Raw genomic sequence first — 6000 nt, forward strand, 5'->3', positions numbered from 1 at the left:
GGGTTGTGGACCGAAACCAAGGCAGGGGGCGGTGGAAGGCAGGCGGGTAAGGGGCCCGGGCCAAGGAAGGGCTAGTCCTGGGCACCGCGCCCTTCCCGCCAGTTGGGCGCCGAGGCCGAGCACCCGGAGCGCCGCACGAACCCTTAGTTCTGTCGGAGGGCGGTCCCGGTGCGTTCCGGCACGGGGAGCCACCGACAAGGCCGGCTTTTCCAGGGGAGGCTGCCTAGCCCTTGTGACCATATTTGGTGCGGCGAGGAGTTATCTCGTCTGCTTGGCTTTCAGTTGTCTCCCCCAGCGCAAACGGTGCCCAGAAGGCGCCTCTGTCGCTTGTGATGAGGCTTCGGCAACTGATGGGTTGTCAACAGACGATCTTCAAACCGTTCATCAATCTTTAGTTTTCTCTCCGGGCCGACTCAGGCTACTAGTTATTGAGAAGAAACCGGATCAAAGCTGGGTACTGGAAAGGGAGAGCGATCGCGCCCCTTCCTCCGCGCACTCCGTGCGGGAGGTGGGAGGATTGGAATGTCCCTGTCGCCCTCGAGAGACCCTGGAGCCGGAATGGAAGCCGAACAGGTGGCAGGGAGTAGAGAGGGTGCACCAGTGACCCGGAAAAAGCCACCCACCCAATATGAGCTGGATCTGGGAGAGGGGTGGAGAACCCCTTCCTCTAGCTAGGGGGAGGAGGTCAAGCCAGGTCAGACAGCTGCGAGAAGTGGGAGGCGACCTTGCCCTCTAGAGCGGTTCTACCTCATCTCTCCTTCCTCTCTCTATTGGATGTAAGGGGAGGGTGGCTGCGAGGTAAGTCGCACTCTAGAATGCCCCCCCACACACACTCCATTTGACTGAAACAGAATTTTACTACATAAATAAAAAGATGCAATCTACGTAAAGTACTTTGAACAGCATCCGCTGGCTACATAAATTTTTACTAACCAGAATTGTATTAAATACAGTATTGCACTTCATCATGTTTACAACTGTGAAATGAAGTCCAAATTAAAATTGAGAGTTGCTTTGAAGGAGCAAAGTGTAAGGGGAAAAGGAGGCTCCCAATAGTTTTGCCTTGGAAAAGGTAGAGGAATTTGGGGCTGCTCCCTGAATGACTGAATTCCTGTCCAAAATAAAGCCAAGCCCTCCAAAATGAGCCCCTTCTCTTCTGAGTCCACGCTCTTCACAGAATGGGAAAAATCTAGGCCGACAGGAGCTGCCTTAGGGAAAGATAGCCACATGGATCACCTCAAACGTAAGAAGTCCAATTAAATTTGCAGGAGAGACCACATGGAGAGGGAGAGACACTGAGACACAGGGAGAGAGGAAGACTCCTACCTACCCTTCATCTGAGCTGGGCCCAGCCGGCTGCCGGCCCACCAGCTCATGGCAGACATAGCAGCAACCACCAGCGAGACCAACAGAAGAACCACAGACCTGAGCCAAGCCAGACACAGAGTACAGAATCATGAGCAAATTAAATTGATATTATTTTAAGACACTAAATTTTGGGATAGGTTGTTATTCATAATTTTATAAGAAAAAATGCAAATAAATGTCTTAGCCCAAAGCCTGTTTCATACTAAAACACTCAAAAAAAAAAAAAGAAAAGTAGATGTGGTTTAAGGCTCATGGAGAACAAAGAAATAGACAATATTTATATATCCCTATTTTACAGAGAAGGAAACTGGCCCAATGTAAAGTATCTTTTCCCAGTACATGCAATTAATTCATGATTTAAAAAAAAAAAAATCCCTGAGATTCAGGTCAGGATTTGTAACCCCAAAGCAAAGTGCTTTTTCCACTCTCTCAACCTGTGAGAACAAGGAGCTGCTCCCTGTATTATAATTTAAAATCATGATACCGACATCTGACCTATCTCGTACAGAAGCTTCACTGTTTTTATAAGATGAACAATTGAGGGTATAGTCCTGATAATATGTCAATTTTTGCACCTACGTCCAACTCCTCCCCTGGACACATTTCCTACTGAGATCTTCCCTTGAGTCATCCCTCCCTCCTGCTCTCCACCTCCAGCCGGTGGCAACAGGTATTGATTCTTTTGGAGTACCTCAAATCCATCCTTCCTTTACCTATCCCACAACAGGACCTTATCTCAAACCAAAATGTTTGCAGTAGGCTACTAACTGGTTTCTCTGCCTCTACTCTCTGGTTTCCCCATTTTCATGATGTCATTCCCTTGCTCAGAAGCTTTTAACTGCCCATAAGAATCAAGATCAAAGCTTTCAATCTAGCACCCGAGGTTTCCTAACGAACTGCCAGCTTCATAGCTTTCTGACCTTATTCTTACATCACCCAACACAAGGTGTCTTCTCCATTTACTTTAGGCAGGCCCGGTCCCAAGCTTATTTGGCCACTACGCCTCTTCATTTGAACCCTGCTCAAAACTGCTCTCCAAACCCCTTTGTCAAGTCTTTTTCCATCTCTGCCTCCCTTCCCCTAAATTCAGGCTCTTCTTGTGTTTTTCACTCCCTTGACACCTAATCAGACATTGCCTTATATTGTACTTTAACATTTACTGAAGTATCTCTTACCTCCCTGACTGGACAGTAAACAACTGCAGGCTAAACATATCTTACATTTATTTATGGAATTACTCACGTGAAGGCCACAATTATTTGTTGAGGACGTGACGATGCTTAGATGATTTTGCCCGTTCTCTTTCAGCATCCATTAGTGTGGCATTAGTCTGTAGGGTGCTCTTTTACCATTCACTACAATTTCACACATGTGAACTCAACTCCTTCATAGGATTGCAAGCTCTTTGAGAACAAATCTAGGACTTCACTTTTCTTTTTGTTTCTCTTGTGCCAAACAGGCTGCTCTCCAAACAGGAGTGTTTGGTCCTAGTGGGTGTTGCCCCAACTAAGTCATCTACCATTTTTGTCCCAGGAAAACCTCAAGTGGCTTTTCTCAGCCCTACAACCCCGGGGTTTGCCAACTTGGTCTGAGTGACAGATTCTAAAGTGAATGGTTAAAAACTTGGCGGGGTGGCTAAGTTGTTGGAGTGTTGATGATCCAGAAGCCCTTGGGGCAGAACCTGTCCAAACTTGCTAAACCAGTATGGAGAAAATTCCCAGAGCCAGGGTCACCATTAGCAACTGAGAAGGAGCAAAACAGACAAGGACCTTGAATAGATAAGGGTAGGAATAATAAAAAGTCCATAAAAACGCTGGACAGGATTCATCTTTAGTTCAACATTAGGGTAACAATTGAGGGGTCCCTTGAGTTCCTTGACAAGTCAAAGATGACACCTGTGTACTCATAATTTAGTACACCCCAACCTCTAGCACAGGGTCCAGCATATGGCAGATACGTGCGTACTTGGATTGGATTGGGGTTGTTGCCCAGTTTTGCATTTACTTTCCCCAGATATAGGACTCATTGTCACACTTCATTTTGGTGTTCTAAATAAATTGTCTGATGAGGAGGAAGATAGCTGTGATGATGGCCATGACCCTGGTGATGTCACTATCTTCTGCCTGATGTTATCTGTTACTTCAGCCTTGGAGTTGGGTCAGAGGAAAAAGGCTTTTCTGAGATTTGTTGTTTACCTTACTTGGATACCTTGTGCAAGTTGTTTATCTTTCAGTATTTTCACTATTTTATTTTATTTTATTGATGGTGGGTAGGGGGACTGGGGAGAATAATTTTTAATGAGAAGAATAAATAAATATTTTCTGAAAAGAGAAAAATACTCTTTTGAAAATGCTTAACAAGATAAAATGTGGTTTAGAGGTTAACTTTGAAGTTATTTTTCAAAGTTACCAATTGCAGCATAATCTGCAGTAGAGGAAGATTAAAGTTTACTAAACATCTAACGAGAGAATGGTAGGTATATCCAATAGCTTAACAGATCCAGTGATGTTTGTGGTAGCTATCTGAAATGGCGTTTATGAAGACAAGGTACCAACTTGAAAACTATATATATATTTTTAATGAAAATGACAACTTTGTTCAAAAACATGGGAAATGAAATGATGAATATGCAACTATGTGATGATATTGAGAATTACTGATTATATATGTAGAACGGAATGATATGTTAATGTTTCTGTTCTTAATTTTTTAAATTAATAAATAAATTTAAAAACATAGGAAATGAATGAAAAGCAAGGTGCTAAAATAAAAAATCAAATATTACATAAAAATAAAGATAAATGTCTATCTTTATGTCCTCAGATAAGTGCAAATTTATAAATGTGTAACATGATAGAAAAACTGAGTCATTCTCAGAAACCTGAACTAACTTAGAATATATTATTAGAATAATTTTAGGTGTGATGAAAGAACTAATGAGCAGTATTTGGGGGGAAATTTCAAGGTGCACAGTACTATCTATTCATGCAACAAATATGGATTTATTGAGTGTCCTGTGTATGTTAGGCTGCAAGTAGCCTTTTGAGCTGAGCTTGGAAGAGTTTGCCACCTGATAGGCCATTCATTGGTTGACATTGTCATTCAACTCCTCCTTCTACCCAAATAAGCCCTGGATCTGGTTACACCAGCTGTTCAAGCCACTGCTCTTTCCCTATCTTATTTGTTATGTTGACACAGGCCAAGTATGCTGGTTTGAAAGTGTTATGTCTCCTGGAAAAGCCATGTGTTTTAATCCTGATTCAATATTGTAGGAGACCTTTGATTAGATCATTTCCATAAGATTGACCCCCTCGATTCAAGATGGATGATTAGTTTACTAGTTCCTTTGAAAGGGAAGACATTTTGGAGAAAACACAGTTGCTTCAGAGCTGACAGAGACTCAGACATTTGGAGATGCTTGGAGTGCTGACAGACAGAGGAGAGGCCTAGACATGGACATTTGGAGATGCCGAGCCCAACAGATGTTGCCATGAGCCTTCCCATGAGATGCTAAGGAAGGCAGAACCCAGACTTGTGTCCCAGAGGAGCTAAGTGAAGGACCACGGATGCTTAGAGAGGAAACCACTGACATCGGAAGTTGGCAGCAACAGAACCAGGAACAAAGACCAGCAGATGCCAGCCACATGCCTTCCCATGTGACAGACATTGGCCTTTCTTGATACGGGGTATCTTTCTGGATACCTTAGTTTAGACATTTTTATGGCCTTAGAACTGTAAACTTGTAACTCAATAAATTTCCTTTTTAAAGCCATTCCATTTCTGGTATATTTCATTCAAGCAGCTTTAACAAACCAAAACACCAAGCATATACAAGTTCAACTACAATCTCTCTGTCTCAGTTCCATTCAGACTCAAGTGAGCCCATGTCTGGTCAGTAAAGGCCAGTTGGTGGTGTGGAGTCAAGGAGAAGAGAAGAGAAGAGGAACAGCCAAACCAATATGGGGTGGAGAATGGGCCCAGAATTCAAATTCTGCTCCACAAAGGAGCTGACATCCATGAGTATGATTTCAAATGTGCACATTTTAAAATGATGAAAGTTTCTTTTAATATCATATATTTCCAGATATTCTGAAATAAGAAGGTGTGTTCATTCTTGTCTTGCATTTGCCACATAATAAATACTAACTTGATCATATGACTAAAGACATCTCTACCTAGCAGTGAAAATTAATTATAAGTATTGAAAATTAACATATCAACTATCACAGTAATAGTAAATAATATTTATACAATATTTTACAGGTTACAAAAAATTTCACATGCACACTCACACAAGAGTCTCACAATGACTCTGTGAGCATGGACAAATAAGCGCTGCCTTATTAAAACTCCTACATTACAGATAAAACAAAAATAAACAAGGTTCAGAAAAGTTTGAGTCTTCCCAAAAGTCCTTTGACTAGAAACAAGAGAGCTATGATTCAAACTCTCTACTGCCTTCCAGGCATTCAAATTATATTTCTCTTACAATTTCTTAACTGAATCAGGGTCTTAATTGCTTCTTCCTGTGTGAGCATACACAAATTCATCTGTTCCCCTAAAAAAAAAAAAGAAAAAGAATATTTTTAAAGTCATTTTTATCCACTGACTTACACTATCATTTATAAATGC

Source organism: Tamandua tetradactyla, chromosome 5, assembly GCF_023851605.1.
Source record: "Tamandua tetradactyla isolate mTamTet1 chromosome 5, mTamTet1.pri, whole genome shotgun sequence".
Taxonomy (NCBI): domain Eukaryota; kingdom Metazoa; phylum Chordata; class Mammalia; order Pilosa; family Myrmecophagidae; genus Tamandua; species Tamandua tetradactyla.